Source organism: Phocoena sinus, chromosome 5 (assembly GCF_008692025.1).
Source record: "Phocoena sinus isolate mPhoSin1 chromosome 5, mPhoSin1.pri, whole genome shotgun sequence".
Taxonomy (NCBI): Eukaryota; Metazoa; Chordata; class Mammalia; order Artiodactyla; family Phocoenidae; genus Phocoena; species Phocoena sinus.
Genome location: NC_045767.1, coordinates 42,119,105 through 42,138,587, shown reverse-complemented (window position 1 = coordinate 42,138,587; position 19,483 = coordinate 42,119,105).

Sequence of the window (19,483 nt, the reverse complement as noted above, 5' to 3'; positions counted from 1 at the left end):
TTTTGAGGATGTTACACGTCACTCTTATCCTACCAAAAATTAAATTCACACAATGTATGGGAAGCACCTCACAGTTCAGTGTCTGTCCAGCTGTGATAGATGACGAATGAAATCAACCTATGTGATGCATAGGACTCAGAAGTTGGTCCTGAACAAGCTTGACTCCAGGGAGGTGAAATGTCAAAATCCAGGTCCCTGCTGCTGCTGTCTTGTGAATATTAGGGTGCTGGAAGATGAGAAATTCCCACTATGAAAGTTAGATTCATTTACATATTAAGGGTTCATGGTGAAAATAAGAAACTTTCTGCTAGAAGTAACACGCTTTTGAAAAACCAAGCAGAGTGGCAACCTGAAAGGAAATATTACCTGACTCCATGTAGCCAGCACTTCACAGACTGCTCGGTCTGAAAGCAGCTCAGAATTGCACCACCAACCTGCAAGTGAGGAGACCTGAATACTATCAACCAAACACCTGACACTATGAGACAACCCCCCCAACCCTGATCTGTGTCCTGTGTGCCCAAGGTTGATTCTGGCTGCTTTAATCTTGAGTCATAAGAGTGATTTATGGCTAAAAGATAGATAGAAGCTGAAAATCTTCCAGCAGAACAGGTCCCAAGAGATCATAGTTAGAAGAAACTACTGATGTCATTCAGAACAAGAAAACCAGGACTTTGGAAAATCCTGATAACTGACAAATTTTCACACAGGGAAACTTCGCACAGATGAAGTTCATAAATTATTTGGGGGGAAAAGTGTTGATATTGAGCCACTTAGGCAATACCTGATGGTACCATGCTTGATTGAAAAATAAAATATGGTGACCCCTGTGGGCAATACTGTGCTGACTTCACAAAATTGCTGCAGCTGGAAGCCCAGGGAGGCTTGCTGCTCAGTGATGGGTGAATCTCCTGAGGTTTCGAGTTCATGTTCAGTTTGGGTAATGGCTTAGCTGCTTTCATGCTTTCAGAAGCCTAACTGAGTCTGCGGGAGGAAAAGAGGTTTGGTAAAAGGGAACTGCTTTGAGCACCTGACTGCAAATGCACAGATCAGAAACCCAAGAAGGACAGCTGGGGAGGCATGATCTTAGCTCACAGTTGGCAAGTGGGGAGTGGCAGAAGGATCAGTCCTTAATAGCAGCAAGTGACAATGGGAAAGAAAAGGTATCTGCTCTCTTGTTTATTATTCTAAGGTCTTGAGTCAAATTAAAAAGATGAAGGTTATATGTGTTGTTTCCTTTGATCCACTCCACATAATCAGCCCAGTGCTTAGCTGATTTCTCTGGAACAACATTGACTTATAGTGCTATATCATTCATCCCCTCAACAAGCATATGTTTAAGACTCACCCTGTGCCATGCAGTATTCTAAGAGCTGGTCTTAGAGCCAGACTGTTCAGGCTCAAATCCTGGCTTCATCACTTATTTCCTGACTATGCTTGTGGATAGTGATATTTCTCATGACCTTGGGCAGGATGTTTAACCTCCCAGAATGTCAGGTCCGCATCAGTAAAACAGAGATAATAATTGTACCTACCTACTGGGGTTATTGAGAGGATTAAATGAGTTAATATGTGTAAAGTGCTTCAAATAATGCCAGGCATATAATCAGGGCTATATTAGTGGGGAAAACAGATCTTGATTAAATAGTCACCAAGAAAATGAATAATTATATAACCTGTGATTTATATTATGAAAGAAACACATGTAGGTCTACGAAACTTGGACTAGTCTGCAAGAGGAAGAAACAAAGAAGGCTACTCAAAAGTGATAATTGTGGAAATGAGAAATCAAGTTGAGTGAGAGTTTAGTGAAAAGAAAACAAAGATTTGTGAGAGTATTCCAAGCTGTTCCACAATGATGTACCTTCCATTAGGTCAGTGGTTGGCAAACTTTTTTCTGTAAAGGTCTAGATCATACGACCATGAAGTCTCTGTTGTTGCTGGAAAGCAGCTGCTCAGCACAGCTCTTTTTACCAGCAACCCCCCTCCCCTTGCATCTTAGGCACTAATTAGGACTAATTCTCATCAATGAAATGCAAACAGGAGTGATATGTGTCACTTCCAGGACAAGGATCTGGAGACGTGTTATGCCTTCCCCACACTTTTTCTCTATCTTCCAATTATGTGGTGAAGAGGATGGTGAAGCCACAAGATGGGAGGACCACAGTGCTTCTAGTCACTACACAGGAAGCTACATATTGGCCTGGGATAGCTACACTAGATTGATCTGTGAGTCAGAAGTAAACTTTATCATGTTCAATCACTACAACCTGTTTTGTTGTTGTTGTTATAACAGCTAGTATTACCTTAACAAATACATCTTCTACTGGAATTTGAAGTCCAGGCTAAAATTCAAGGCAGATCTTCTGCCCAATTTTTGATTGGGTTGTTTGTCATTTTTGATATTGAGCTGCATGGTGGGAATGCAAACTGGTACAGCCACTATAGAGAACAATATGGAGGTTCCTTAAAAATCTAAAAATAGAGCTACCATATGATCCAGCAATCCCACTCCTGCATATATATCCAGAGAAAACCATAATTCAAAAGGACACATGCATCCCAATGTTCATTGTAGCACTATTTGCAATAGTCAGAACATGGAAGCAACCTAAATGTTCATCAACAGAGGAATGAATAAAGAAGATGTGGTGCATATATACAATGGAATGTTACTCAGCCATCAAAAAGAACAAAATAATGTTATTTGCAGCAACATGGGTGGACCTAGAGATTGTCATATGGAGTGAAGTAAGTCAGACAGAGAAAGACAAATATTGTACGATATTATTGTTTATATATGAAATCTTAAAAAAGGCTACAAATGAACTTATCTACAAAACAGAAGTACAGTTATAGATGTAGAAAATAAACTTATGGTTACCGGGGGTTGGGGGGTAGGGATAAATTGAAAGATTGGGACTGACACATACACACTACTATAAAAAAAATTAAAAATAAAATTCAAGACAGATTCTCAGCTCCTTAAGGCCAGATTCTGTGTCTTTTGTCTTTGAAGCACCCCTTATCCTAGGGCCTGGCACCAAGCAATTCTCAGGATATGGTTTTTGGAAGAAGAAATTGATGTGGAACTGAATGCAAAGGATATTCACTTATCTCTCCTGGAATGGACAGCACACTGGTCCAGTTGGTGGGTGCGCCCAATTGTGTATTCTATCCATCCTTGACATTCTGTACCACCTCTTGGTAGTTTTTCCTGGGAAGAAGCCATAGGCCCCTTCCCGCTGTCTGTAAGCCTCTCTGTAGAAGTTCCTACAGGCCTAATCTCTCAGAAGGTTCTGCAGTAGGAGGGTCTTTTGAGTATGCCTTTTCTGTGGTTCTGCTCTCCTTTTGGAAAAAAAAAAAAATCACTTCTTCTAGGGACCAGCCAGTTCATCTAGTTATCTCAGCAATATCATGCCAAGAGAACAGCCCTTTGGAACCTTTTAAGTAACTCACACAGAGGGTTTTAGAGTTGCTTTAGAGAATCAAGCTTTTTATCTATTTTCCTCAGTTCCCTTTTCCTATATCTTGGAGCAGAAAATAACTCCTACAATTCTCTTTTAGCTCAAGATGGGATGATGCTACTCTAGAAATATCTGTCAGTGTGTTTCTTTTTCCTCCATTCTTGTGACCTCTGACTCTCATTAAGACCTTCAGGCTTCAGTGAATTTCAACTGATCTCCTTGTCTACAGTCTCTCCCCTTCCAACCCATCAAACAGATTAATATTTGTAACTCAAATCTTTCCACATAATTCCCAAGCTTAATGATGCTCACTTCCCCATGTTACTGGAGGAGGTGAAGACCACTACTCCTCACTGTGTCCTCAACTTCTTCCCTCTTCTGCCTCACATCCCTGCCCTCCCATAGCATGAAACTTCTTAGAATTATTACCTTCACCCTATGGTTTCTCACCTCTGTGTCTGTGCTTCCTTTGCTCCCTCTGCCTGTAAGGATTTTACCTACCTCCTTATCATCCTCTAGACTCAGTTTGGCATCATTTCTCAGGGAAGACTTCCCTGGTCCCTCCCACACTGGGTTAGGTCCCCTCTCTGGCCATAATTCCCTATGCAGGTCTCTATCACTGAAGTCACTAGATTGCATGGTATTTCCGTACTGTGTGTTCATCCTTCCCACAAGATCATAAGCTTCTCCAGAACAGAAGCAGTGTGACTCATCCTTAAAGCTCCTGTGCTCAGGAGAGTCCCTTAAACAAAGTAGAAGCTGAGCCAATGCTGAATTGAGCTCTTAATTCCCACGTCCCAAACTTAATATCCCAACAGCTCCAAAACACAAGGCATAATGTCTTCAAACCAAGATTCACAAGGAACTTAACAATAGTTTCAAATCCTTCTTCATTTGTCATATCTGATAGCTCAGGGGCACAAATACAAATCAGATCTCAAGAACAACTCAAGGGAGTTTATCATTCCCCAAGGTAAGCATATAAATTAAACACAAATAATATCTCTGGACTTTGCCAACCATGGAATTATGTTAAAAAGACAGAAGAGGACATATAACTCTCTCTCTGCCTGCATTTTGCTTCACTGACAGTTAATATGGATTCTAGAGAAGCTCCATACCTCATCTGTCTTTCAACTAAATATCATCCTTATTTCCTTATCCTTGGCTTGGTTTCACCTGAGAAACAAAGTGGAAATTGGTCACCCAAATGCAACTTGCACAGAGACCTTGTTCTCTTCCTTTTTGTGAAACTGTGAGCTGTAAGAAGGGAAGTGTCTCTTTTAGACATAAATTTACTGTGAAAATTTGCCTCTATTGATTGTGTCCAACACATGACTGTAAAAGCATGACACAACCCTTTTTCAGCCAGTGCAACCCAACTGTCCCAGGTGCCGATAGGTTAGCTTTCTGTTGCCTCCTTGGGAAGGCCACTTTCTTATACAGGAAATATGGGCTTTGAAACTAGAAAGAGAAAGCATTTTGCTTCTCAAGCATCCTGTGCAAATGAGGTTTGCTTCTCTGGGAGGCAGAAAAGTCCCCAAATGCCTGCAACAAAGGTATTCCCAAAGAAGTTTCTTCCTATTGACCATTCTGAGTATCTGTGTCCTTCAAAATTCATATGTTGAAATCCTAACCCACAATATGATGGTGTCAGGAAATTGGGACTTTGGTAGGTGTTTAGCACATGAGAGCAAAGCCCTCATGAATGGGATCAGCACCCTTATAAAAGAGACCACTAGAGAACTCTCTCAGCTCTCTACCACATGAGGATACAAAAAGAAGTCAGTAGTCTGCAACCCAGAAGAGGGCTCTCTCCAGGGCCTGAATGTCCTGACACACTGACTTCAGACTTCCAGCTTCCTGAACTATAAGAGATAAATATCTGTCATTTATAAGTCACACAGTTTAAGTTTTTTTGTCATAGCAGCCCAAGCTAAGATTGCTCTGGGTCCAGAGGTCCTCTGAGCTATCTAGATGCTGAGGGAAAGCCCTGATACCTCAGATATCTGGGCGTATGTAGAAGGGCAAAATCACCTCATCATAGAAGAACCAGCTCTCTGACTTACAAGCAGTATTGCACTTTAATAGTAACAATCTTAGTCTTGGAACCAGGAGCTAGATCTGCTTTCAGGGCACAGCTATGGCATCAGCTTAGGCTGTGGCCTTGGGAAAGTCACTATCTTCCTCTAGGCTTCATCTTCCTCACCTCTAAACAAGAAGGAATATACTCAGTGCCAGTCAATATTTTTATCAAAGGGAGGTTGAGGTGGGGAGAAGTACAGTATCACAGAGCTGTTTGAGAATCCAGAGAAGACTGTAGAGTCTAGAAAAGTGCACATTTTGCACATAATATCACTGGGGAACAGATTTCATAAAGCCCGTATATCAATCCCACAGCTACCCATGGAATCCAGGTACAGAATCTCTGGGATAGATCCCCATCCAGCAGTAAAATTCTATGACTCCAAGGGGAAAAAAATGCAGTATTAGGCAATAATAACAACAAAACCCTGGGAAGCTTGAAACTCAATCCTATTTTTCAAAAGGCTCTGATTTTTTTTTTTTTTTTTTTTTTGTGGTACACTGGCCTCTCACTGCTGTGGCCTCTCCCGTTGCGGAGCACAGGCTCCGGACGCGCAGGCTCAGAGGCCATGGCTCACGAGACCAGCAGCTCCACGGCATGTGGGATCTTCCTGGACTGGGGCACGAACCCGTGTCCCCTGCATTGGCAGGTGGACTCTCAATCACTGCGCCACCAGGGAAGCCCAAAGACTCTGATTTCTGAGCAGTATGACTGGCCTTAATTTGCGTTTAATTTCCAAGTATGTTTCAGAGTATACATTCTGAGTGATTTGATGGATAGAAATCTCCCCAGTGTCTGCATGTCCTTCTCCATATCTCACCGTAATGTTCTGCATGTTCTTCAGCTCTGGATGTTATAGTACACAGAGGGGCCCCAAGAAGACCTGCCCCATTTCTTTCTGAAAGCTCTCCAGACCTCACCCTCACCCATCTTCCCTTCTCCCCATCACCAGACTACTCAAAGTCTGCTAAGCAGATGTAGTCCCACTTTTTAATTTATATATTTTATTCATTTCTTACTTCTTTCTGAAATAGATTGGGAGTGACTTAAAAATTGAGAAAATCCTAAATATATTCTAAACACAGAAAAACAAACTCAAGACTAAAGAAAGATGGAGAAGGAAAACATTTGAACCACAAGTGTTAGTAACATTGCCTTAATCATGTGTCAGATTTGGCTTTGCAATTCCCTGCAGATAGAACACAGAAGAAAATCTAACAAAGTTCTCTTCATAGGAAAAATAGAGATAGACAAATTCCTCTTAGGACAAAATTGCATTTTTTGTCCTGCTACTAAATTCTGAAAAATATTTCTCATGAGCCCTTATGAAAATAACAGCATGGTATAATAAGCAGTATTGTTGGAATATTAACAATTATATGCACGCATGTTTCCTGGATGTGTATTGAGTGCCTGGCAAGCTACTAGTTTCTGGGGATTCAAAGTGGAAACAAGGGGTTTCAAACTTCCAAGGGATTCATGAATGGGACTGACTGTAAACTGATCAATTCCAGAACAGTAAGTGCAGAGGAGCAAAGTTGAGGAAGATGCCACAGAGGATGAGATGCACTTCATTCATTCATTCACAGAATAGATGTTGACCTCCCAGTAAGAGACAAGCATTGCTTGAAGCCCTTAGGATATGACAGTAAATAAGATGCACAAAACCCTTGCCCTCTGGGAGCTTACCTTACAGTAGGCGGGACAGAAGTAAAGCAGTTAATGCGTATGTGTGTCTATAAGGTCAATGATGAAAACAATCAAGAAAAAAACAAAGCAAGAGAGAGAGAGAAAGAAAGGGAAAAAGAGACCAGAAATGCTATTTTAACAATGATCAGCCAGTTTCCTCTGATGAAGCAAATCTGAGCAGATGCAAGAATAAAATGAGGGGCAAGGCATAAAAATATATGAGGAATGAATGTCCCAGGCAAAAGAATCATAAATTACAATGACCTTGCTATGGCTTGAGTTGTAGCACCCCAAATTTTGCATGTTGAAGTCCTAATCCCCAGTATGTTAGAATGTGACTGCATCTGAAGATAAGGTCTTTAAAAAGATAATTAAGCTAAAACAAAGTCATTAGAGTAAGCCTTAATCCAATAGGACCATTGTTCCTATAAGAAGAGGAGATTAGGATATAGATATAGATATATACAAAGGGAAGGCTATGTGAAGACACAGGGAGAAGACCCCATCTGCAACCCAAGGAGAGAGTCCTCAGAAGAAAACAGCCCTATTGACACCTTGATCTCAGGCTCTTAGGGTCCAGAAATGTGATAAGATACATTTCTGTTGTTGAACCCCATCCTCCCCCCCAGTCTGTTGTACTTTGTTAGAGCAGCCCTAGCAAACAAAGACAGACCTGGTATGGGGATTAACTTGGCATTTTTGATGAAGAGCATGTTGCCAGAGAATAGTGAATAAGGGGCAGGTCTGTGTAGAAAGAGGTGAGGGCTGAGTGAAAGTCCTCATAGGCCAGGAGAACACTGGGGTTTCCCTGCCTCTCATGCCTTTGCGCCAACTGTGTTCACCTGCAACTACAGGTAAAGTCACCATCCATGCTGGTTTCACCTCACCCTGAAAGCCTGTTTCTCTTTGCTAGGCTGCCTGAGGGCCTTGTCTTACACTGTGGAACATACTTAATGCACATCCAGATTTCATGTGCCAGAGGCTTAATGGACCCAGGGGCAACCCTTGACAAACAAGGAATGGACATGGTCAACAAACACCCAGATTCACCAACCCTAGGTGGGACAGTTCTGAGGCATATTACACAAGTTTCTTCAAAGTGCAAGAATGATTAAACTCCAGTTGCCCACAGTGATAATCTATTCATCAAGACACTCTTTTGTGGCTTTTTCCCTACCCTGTCTCACGTTCATCCCAATAAACTATTTGAATTAACACCCTTGTCTTAGAATCTTCTTTGAAAATATCCCAAATGAAAATACCAGTGTTTTGAAGGATTTTGAGCAAAGGACACATAACATGATCAGATTTGTCATTATTGATGATGACTCTTGGGGATACTGGCAGCCTAGCCTGGAGCTTGAAAGATGAGTAACATTTTTAGGGATATAGGGGTTTTCCTAGTCATAAGAATGTAGCATATGAAAAAGTTCCTTGTGGGTCAAAGTTGGGCACATCTGGAGGAGGATCAGAGCTAGCTCCTGAGTCTGCCTGAGAAAATGACAACTGAGTGTGGGTGACATTGTCATTTCCCCCGCTAACGAATGCCTTTCCGTGTCTCCTAAAAGGATGTTTAGACCTTATATCAACTCTCAGTCCTCTTGCAATGCTGCCTGGGGCTAACTCTGCTGCTCTAAGTGGACTTTCAAGATTGTTAGAAGACTAAAAGCATACAGAAATTCCAAAACCACACACTTGTACAAACTTCTGGCTCTGGGTTTGAAACTGGCATCCTGCACCCAGCTTTGCCCATAACTTGATCTATGATTTGGGAAAGTCTCATCTTCTTCCTAAACCTCCATTTCTCCATCTTTAAAATGGAGACTGAATCATTTCATCACTAAGATTATTTTTACTTGTAACAACCACAGAAGACATTGTGTGTGCTAACACTGGCCTTGTAAGAGCGGATGTTCATTTGGTTTTTACTACACCATGCCCCATACTTGATGTGCTTAAACTTATTTAGTCCTCACAGCAGCCCTGTGAGACAGGCCCTCTTATCATCCCTATTTCACAGAAGGGAACAGAAGCACAGAGAGTTTAGATGACTGGCTTAAGATCACAAGAAAGTTGTGATCTAAAGTTTTCCAAATTCAAAACCAGGCAATCTGGCTCCAGAGCTCAGAGCTTCTTTTGCATAAATGTTCTCTTTGAGATAGATGATGATTTAGCCCCATTTTAAAGGTGAGGAAACTGAGTTTCAGACATTCTCCTAGGGTCTCAAATAAGTGGCAGACCCATGACATTTACTTAAGACTTTCTGCTACCAACACCTGCTCTCTTGAACATTATGGGAGAAGACTTCCTTGCCAGGAAGTCTTCCTCAGCTGACATTCCAGTTTCTTCTTGGAGACTGGCTTCTGATCTTGTGTCTTACATCAGGCCAGGCTGAGGTTTGTCTTGTTTTTACAGTGTTCTCTCCTACCCTACTCCAGAGATGGCTGAGGGGGAGGGAGTCTGTCAGGAAACCGGTAGATTCCTCCATTTTAGATTTATGAGATTCTGGATCAAGTCCCCAAAGAAGCAGATTAATCACAAGAAGTTATTTTCCTTTTAATTAAAAAAATATTATCTACGGTGACTCTGTCCCTGCTGATTCTCAGAGCAGATGATAAGGGTGAGCAAAGCAAGCAAGCAATATTAATTTTCCCAACTAATTTAAAGATAATATCCCTCACATGTGCCAACAGCTAACAAGTTTGTTTGTGCACCAGGTCATCTGTTACCTCTGGGCTCTGTTTGAGTTTCCTCTGCCTTTTTATTGACTTTGGCGGCATCCCCAAGGAAGAAGATGGCAGAATACATGGCAAGGGACATGATTAGATGCAAGTGTTCTTTTTAGGAACAACAGTCATCTGGGAAGCAGAAGAGAAGCAATTTTCAGCTAAAAGCCAAGAGGCTACATGTTTCATGGAGAAAAGCCCGAACTTCCAGATTCACCTCTGATTATGTGACCACAGTTTTGTGAGGTGAATTGTGATCACCCCCACTAAATGCATATGATAAAGTCTCAATCCCTCATTATCTCAGGTGTGATTGTATTTGGAGATATGTCCTTTAGAGAGGTGATTCATTAAAATAAGGTACTTAGGGTGGTCTTAATCCAATCTGACTGGTGTCCTTATAAAAAGAAGTGATTAATACATAGACAAGCATAGAGGAAAAACTGAGGACATAGCAAAAAGGCAACAACTACAAGCCATGGAGAGGCCCCGAAAGAAACTAAACTTCCTGAGACTTTGATCTTGGGCTCTCAGCCTCCCGAACTGTGAGAAAACACATTTCTGTTGTTTAAGCTCTCCAATCTATGGTATTTTGTTGTGGCAGTCCTGGCAGACTAATACACAGGGACAAGCCTATCTCATTCCCAGTCTTCAAATCTATGAGAATTGATCTCCAGAATCCCTGCTGGTTCTGATTTTCTTAACTGGTATATCAGCATGGCCACATAGCTTGCCTGATTGTTCCCTGACACCTAACCAGGAATAAGAGATAAAGATCTTGAATATTTTGTACACTTCTCTGGAGGACCACTTTGGTAAAGGAATAGTCATCCCCTCCGTCTTCCATGCAGGCTCAAGCCATCCATCTTCAGAATCCACATCTAAGTGAAGTTTTTCCTGATCCCTTCTTATGCTATTTCCATTCTCCATGCCCTTCGGATGCCTCGGGATCATAAAGTATCCTTTCTCTGCACCCCATAACTCAACACACTTCCTACACTGCATTGACACAGATGGATTGTATAGTGGACAAAAATAATGGTCATTTTGTATCCCTGTCCTTTGCAGTGTGACCTTGTACCTTCTCCCAACAAAACTTGAGTCTACTTCCTGACCTTTTGAATTTTGGCTAACCTTGTGACTTGCTTTGACCAAAAGAATTCAACAGAAGTGACTTTGTGTCAGTTCCAAGTCTATGCCTGGAAAGACTCACACACCCTCTCTTGTTCTCTTAGACTTCTATTTCTGCTATGAAAACAAGTGAAGGATATCCTTTTGGTGAATGAGAGATCATCTTGTGGAGAACCATGATGCTCCAGCCAGGGTTATTGTAGAATAGCCTACAGCTAGCCAACCCACAAACAAGTGAGAAAGCCCAGCCAAGATCACCAAGTCATCTCCCTGATCAAAACTGGCCAGTAACTCATAAGTGAGCATGACTGAAACTAGATGGACATCTAACCAGAGCCCAGCCTAAATTACCAACTCACAGAACCATGAGCCAAAGAAACAACTGTTTTTAAGCTACCAAATTTTGAGGAGCTTTCTTACACAACACAACCTGAGTGATAAACTACTTTTCTCACTTCTGGCTAGAATGTTGCCCCTTGAAAGCAGGGAGTATGCCTTGGTCACTTGTATGATGTGCACGTTATAATAAAACTATGTGAAGAAAATTTATTTAATGAAGGAGGAAAGGTATTTTTCTCTTCATATCTTCAGCTGGTCCTATATGGTTTGTGACAGATTATATTTTCCAAATTGGCTATAGCACTAATTCCCATCCCACATGTTCTTCTGCAAGGTGACTTTGCCTTCCTCCATCAAAAGGTAGAGCCTATTTCTCCAACCCCTTTAATCTGAATGAGCCCTACAACTGCTTTGACCAATAGAATACAACAGAAGTAACATTGTGCCAGACCTGAACATAACTCCTGAGAGCCAACTGCAATAGAAGAAGAGATACTACCATACTCTGTTAAGCCCAAGGCAAGTGGAGAATCCATGGGATGTGAGATGACAGAGAGGGACAGAGAGGCACCAAGGAGCACCAAGGCACACGGTCATTTTAAGCCACTAAATTGTGTGATTGTCTCTTAGATAACAATAATGTCTTAGTTCATTCAGTCTGCTCTAACAGAATACCATAAATTGGGTGGCATATATGAAACAGAAATGCATTTCCCATAGTTCTGGAGGTTGCAAATCCAAGATCAAAGTGCTGGCAGATTTGGTTCATTGATAGCCACTTTCTTCCTGATTCATAGATAGCTGTCTTCTTGCTGTTATTCACATGGAAGGTGTGAGTTTCCTGGGGTCTCATTTATAAGGGCACTAATTACCTCCCCAAATTCCCACCTCCAAATACCATCACACTGGGGATTAGGCTTCAGCATATAAAATTGAGGGAGACATATTCAGTCCATAGCAAATAAATAAGCAAAACATGAATAGCATGTTGCAGCTGAAAATCTAACTTTAAAACCTTTACTATGTATTTATATCCTGTTTTTACGTTTTACAACTGTGTGAAGATGAGGAGCTCACTTAAATTTTCTGATTCTCGGTGTCCTTGTCTATATGATAGATTTGCATTCACTCATTTAATAAACTCTATCAAGAGCATGGAGGTAACATGATGAATAAGCCACAATCTCTGCCTCAAGATGTTCACGATTTGTTTGAGAAAACAAGTTAAAAGGCCAGAAAATCATAGGGCAGGGCTGTCAGTTCTTCTATTTCACTAAGTACAGCAACCCCTGGAACCCATGGGATGGTTGGGAGGAGTACTAGATTCACTGCTAAGGCTGGTAGGGGAAGTGATGGAAGCATTAGACTATAAACTGGGACCAACAATGCAGGAAAGTTAGCCAAGTGATGGAGATAGGATGGATCAGAATGAAGATGTTTAAGACAAGGGAACAGCATGTATTTAGAGTTCAAAGCTAGAGAAAGTTTAGGGCCTTAGGGAAGAAACAACCAGTTGGATTCGGAGTAGGTGTGAAAACACAGGATGTTTATATCTATTTTAAGTCCATTATTACAGAGTTGACCAATCTAAGAGACCTAAAATGAACTTCTCAGAAATGAATTAAGCAGTCAATTTTAACCTTTAAGGAGGACACAACTTGACGAATGTGCTGTGAAAAAGAGTTATTTTAAGCATTCCTGGGAGAAAAAAAAAAAGACTTGATTCTAGAAGAGAAGATGGTTTTACAATTCAGAGGTGTGTTCGGGGAAGCAGTGGAGAATACATAAGTCAATTAAGAAATGTAAAAAAAAAAAAAAAAAAAAGGAAATGTAAACTTTTTTGTTTTGCTTTAAATAGAAAAAGTCCTACTCAAATAGGACTCAAAAGAAAGGATCCCATTTGAGTTGGAGAGTGTAACTCCCTGAAAGAATTATCAGTGAGAACAAACATTATTTGATGCTGTTTCAAGCCCTGTGAAAATTATATCCACTTCTGGATTATACCCATTTAATACAGGGACAGAGGATAGAACAGTGAAACATTAATTGAATCAGGGGTCAATAGGTTACAATACGACTTTCCAAGCACAAGAAGTGTGATGCACAAACCAAGGAGAGGAGATGAATGTTTCATTCAAGTGGTGGAGGATTGAGTTTCAGGGAAGCAGAGTCCTCAACCCAAGGAAAGTAGAGTTGGGGGGAAACCTGCCTTTACTTGGGAGCCTTGGGTCAGGCTATAAGGATATCATTCATTAAAGCAATGCTGGAGAGTTGCCTGGGCCCCTGCCTTGACCCAACTATAAACCTCTCAGGAGGATAAAATATCAGGAAAATGAACATTGCATGTAAATGACCTTAAGGAAATCAGTGTTCCTATCTTAGACCTGTGGGTTCCCTGCCTGCATGTTCCCTTCTAGACCACATTCTGGGTTCTGGGAACCCGAAATTCCATTCCCAAAACATCCTAAGCCTGTTTCCAGGGCCTGTACAGTCTTTTTTGCTTAGGTCTGTCCTAATAAAAATTACTCAGGGATGAACTAAAAATGTTTCACACACAATGTCGTTTTAACCTCAGATCCTCTGGAAGTGCATTATCAATTCTGGTACAAGCCATGGACTAAGAAGAAAAAATGCAGGAAATTTCCCCTGATCTCTGTATACTTCAAATATGGACCGGTCCCAGAATAATTCAGTAAGTGTTATGATCCTACATATTAAGTAAGGGAAGTTGCTTAGTGTGAAAGAACCAATGCAAAAAATAATTAAATCTCTCCAGGAGGGAGAAGCATAGAACAAATAAGTATTGAATGCCTTTGTTTAAGTTTACCTTTCCATGAATGTGTGATGAGTACAGCAGCAAATATATGCAAAGTACATTAAGAACATAAACACACAGACAATTAGCACTAGTGTACCCTTCACAATGCAGAACAATTGTGACACCTTCTAAATGTTTAGATCACTCTTTGAGGATTAAATTTGGGAAACTGCCATGGGTGAGGCCATCTCTAGAAGTAAATCACTATTGACAGCCAGGTTCCCCAAGAGTTTTAGGGAGTCTCAGAAGGAGATTTGAAGAAGCATAACAGGAACATGATTGTCCCTGAGAAAATTTGAACCTCACCAGGTGAAAAATTCTGGTTTTGAATTAACAAATGAGCCAACAGAGAAGGGATGTTCAGTACAAAGGTGAGAAATGGACAAATGAGACTGAGAATTGACACCAATAAGTCACCTACCCTGGACGTTCAGAGGAAAGGACATTGGAATGAGAGCAATTGGCAGTAAGGTATCTGTGACAGGCACATGGAGAAGAGTGCTTGAAACTTCATAACTTGAAGACATTGGCCATTATCATTATCTCTCTACCATTTCTTGGATTCCATGATTACTCATCAAGTAATGATTTGAGTATCATTTGGATTCCCATGTAGGCTAGCCTGTAGGGAAATGACTGGCTGCTTGTGAAAGTGACGTAGCAGATGCACCCAAAGATGAACCCAATGAGTCATGGCCTTACATATTGCCTACCCTTGAGTGTGGCTTATAATCAATACCTTTGTTTTGCTTCTTACCAATGAACTATGACAAAGATGATGGATGTCACTCTTGTGATTGTTTCATTATCTAAGATGCTGCCTTAGCAGACTGGACCTAGAGAGATTCCCCTGCTGGCCTTGGAGAAACAAACAGTCATGTTGTGAACTGGCTCTGAAGAAGCCCACATGGCAGAGAATCATGGACAGCCTTTAGGAACTCAAAGTGGACTCCAGCCTCCAGCCAGTAAGAAGTGAGGCTTGTAGTCAGACAGTCTCAAGGAAATGAATTCTGCCATCAACCTGAGTGGGATCAGAAACAGATTCTTCCCCAGTCAAGTCTCCAGATGAAAACCCAGACTGGGCTGACATCTTGATTGCAGGCTAAGGAGGCCATGGGGCACAGGACCCTCAGCTGTTCCCAGACTCCTGACCCACAGAAAATGAGATAATAAATATTTGTTGTGTTAAACTGCTGTTTGGTGACTTGTTATGCCAGAATATAAGACAAATACACTGAGTTTCAAGTCTCCTTCTTATAACAAAGAGCAGGCAGGATGTGCTGTGTGTACTCATAACAGCAACTGGCAAGTGTAGTGTATCTGTGTGTAGGTGCATGCACATGTGTGTCAACAAGCTTTGCACACAAACACAGATTAAATGAAGACCTAGTACTTAGAGAAACCAATAGGCTGGGGATGCTTCCTATTGGAAAAGGTAAATGAAGAGGAGCACTTGGCATTCATAAATCTAAGATGATTTCCACCCTGATGTTGTATGGATTTGAGATCAATGGTTAAGAACATGCATTTGGGTGTCAAAAGACCAGGTTTCAAATATTTTTCTACTGTGCAACTTTAGAACAATTACTTAAAGCCTATAGCTCAGTTTTCTCATCCATAAAATGAGAATGATAGTAGTTAGTACATACCACATAGAGTTGACAAGTACATTAAATGAGCTAATATATGTTAAGTGCTTAGAATCAGGGCTGACATAAACTGAACTCTACGTAAACATTTGCTATTGTGAATCAACAGCTAAAAAGTGAAGGTGTCAATTATGAACCCAGGAATTAGGATATGTGATCTTCATATTCAACCTCGTTGTCCAGTGCCCTCAGGAAGACCCAGGAAGAGGCCCAATAAGCTTCAACATTATTGGTAGAAAAAAATGGGTCCTTTGACTTTGCACAATCCCAGACATACAAACACACATCTATCACCACTGAGATTGTTTCCTAACTTGTCTACTGTGTACCTGATAACAGCAAATAAAAACAAAAAATAATATGAGTGAAACAACTCTGTCTTCCTGTGCATAAGGGATGGTCATAAATCATTCATCAGCAGAAAAACAAGTGAGTGATCATGCATCTCAGCAAATAAATCACCCATCAGCAATGTTTCTGGAAACTGAAACAAGAAACTTCTGCAGGGAATTGAGCAAGCTTACTGAGATGGATAAGTCAGGCACACCATTAGTCTGAATTAGAGTCTAGACTTTAAAGGAAAGTCCATCTCCTAACTGACAACTCCAACCTCAGGTGTTACTATATAATTTGACCTTGTCCTACTGAAATCAGAGTCCTAAACAGTCTGTTTCCTGGCATGTAAGAGAAATTTATAACTGGTATGAAAAAGCAAGCTTCCTGGACATCAGCTGGGAAACTGGCATTTCAGAAGCCATCCAGACCAGAGATGTGCTTCTGACACATTTTGGATACAAGTTGAAACTCAGGAAGGTGATTCTGACAAACCAAACATATAATTTAAATAATGAAATATTTTATCCTAAGGAAATATTTTAAAAATTGCCTATCAAAAAAGTCATAAAATCTTGAAGCTCAAAGGGACCTTAGAAATTAATGAGCTCAATGTTAGTGCGGTAAGATTAAAGTGCTTTATCCCAAGATTACAAAGCTAGTGTGGGTCAAAACTGGGAATGGGACCTAAGTGTCTCATTTCTCAGCCAAGGCTAAAATAAGAAAAATAAGGAAACTGAGGCTCAGAATTGTTAAGTAACTTGCCCAAAGTCAAAATGTGAATAGGTGGAAGATTTATGGCTGGAACTTGTCTTTCTAATCCTAATATTCTTGCTTTTTATATCTTCATTATAGTATCTTCATTGTGAGGATAAGATATTATGTTCTGTTCCCAGGACGTGGCTTATAGCATGACATACATTCAATAAATTTTATCTAATATTAAAATGATAAAAATGAGAAAGTAGTTTCATTATGTTAAATTGTCATTTTTCAGCACTACTTAAAATATGGAATGCTTGAGTCATAGACATATAATCCCATACAACATAGCATCTAACCAGGATATTTTGTCTCTTTATGATGAAAGAGACATAGGTGTGGGTCCAGGACCACAGGGTCTACTGATTAAATCACCCAGTTATTGATGGCCTGGTAGAGTGGTGTTGGAATAGTGTGTTAAAAGCACGACTGATGCATTAACTTGGAGACAACACCTTGTAAGGATAGGAGGCTATGCTCCTGTATTCAGTACATACATTAAATAAGAGACCTTTAATATGGCCCTGTGTCCCCAATAGGAAGAATACATGAATCCAGACAACAAAAGGTGGAGGTAGGAGAAGTCCCTTTTATTATCATCCCCAGCGATGCACAGTGGGGGGAGTCACACTTCCTTGATCCCCAGCTCTGGGATATACAGCATTAGAAGTCCTCTCCTCCAAAGGGGTGCAAGGATCACAATGAACTCCAAACTACCACTGGCTCTTGTACACTTTGGGTTTCTTGTGTCCAGGACTCATCAGGCAAAAGTGAGTCACCTCTTGTCACAGGTAATTGACTCCGATCAGCAGGAGGCAGTAGGACTCCTGTTACAGGATAGATGCAAAGAGGAATATGTGTCAATCTTGGGTAATCCATGCCAGCACCTCTTGGTACTCTCTTGCCAAATGTGACTGTGATTGGACGAGTGGAACAATCTTGGCTCAAGAAGGGAATGGTTATCAGGATCTGAGACCCATGAAGAATGAAGGTTTAGGTTGTACACAGGTAACCCACCAAACCCAGTAGAGGTGATTACTGAAGGTGAGATTTAGAATGGATAGTGGAAGAAAGATAGGACAAACACCCGCTCTGGTCCCACAACCAACTGCAGTAAAATAGTCTGCAATTCATTCCACTAACCTCCCTATTATAAGTTTCCCCTCAGACAGACAGGGCCACTTTCATAAAATCAAAGAGTATAATGGTTACCAGGGGCTGGGGAGAGGGGGAAAAAGGGGAACTACTAGGCAACAATAATAAAGTTTCAGTTCATCAAGATGAGTAATCTACAGAGATCTGTACAACATTGACCTATAGTTGATAACCTTGTACTGTACACTTAAAAACTTTAAGGAGTCAAAACTCAGCATAGAACATTTAGCCAATCACTTCCATCACAAAATGCCCCAAATAAAGTGGGTGATGGGCTGGTTCCAAATGGACAACTATTTTATGAGAGCCTAATATGACATTTCATATCATCTCATTGGTCATTGGGAAAACAATGATAAGGCAGAGCCCTTGACCTTAGGTAGCTTCAGGCCAGGAGAGAGAAGTATGCTAACAGATTATTTTGATTTCCTAAACAGCTTATTTTTGATTTGGAACTATCAGGCTGTGTGTGGGGAGATTCCAATTTATTTTCACCCACAACTTTTTATAGTTTCACATTCCAGTTATGCCTGTACAAATGGAAGAGCTAGAAAAATCTGAATGCTAAATGTGAAATAAATTTTGCTGTCAGGCATAATTTAGTGACCCATGTTTTGTCATCCTCATTGGTCAGATATTTTAGTTGTCACTAACTCCCACTTGTTTTAGCCCAGTCAGCTTCCAAGAGAGAGCCCTCTTCTCAGAATTATTTGTTTCTAGGCAGCAAAAATTACCGATATCTGAGATGATTAAACTTGATAGCTCACCAAAGCAAGGTGGAATGGAAATGGCCTAAGTTCAAATTCTTCATTAAAAAAAAAAAAAATTGGTCTGAAACATAAGAATTGGGACCAGAAGGGCTAAAAATATATTTTTGTGCCATGAGGGGCAGTGCCCTAAAGGGATTATTTTGTACCATAAACAACAGACTCCTCTGAGCCAGCATCATTCTCTGCTGCAGGATTTGCATGTATATCATTAATCTCTTAGTCAGCTGACTTCCAGTCACATGGGTCCTGCTTGAGTCTGGGTCCCCTTTGATTTTTATGAGGCAGGGAACTTGCCTCTGAATGGTGAGTTATTGGAACTCTGTTCCTCCCAATTTTCACATTTGTGTGATCTTACAGGGGTTTTGTTATTAGACTTGTTCTATGAAATGCAAAGTGAAGCCCTTCAGCAACAGCCATCCTTTTTTGATAGAGTCAAACAAATAGTTTCCTAGTCTCTTTCTTCTCTCATCTTTGTAAATGGAGCACAGTTGTCTGGTCGAAGCTTATAAAATTACTCCTACATTCCCCTCACTGCAGTTTTTCAAAAAGAGGAAATGG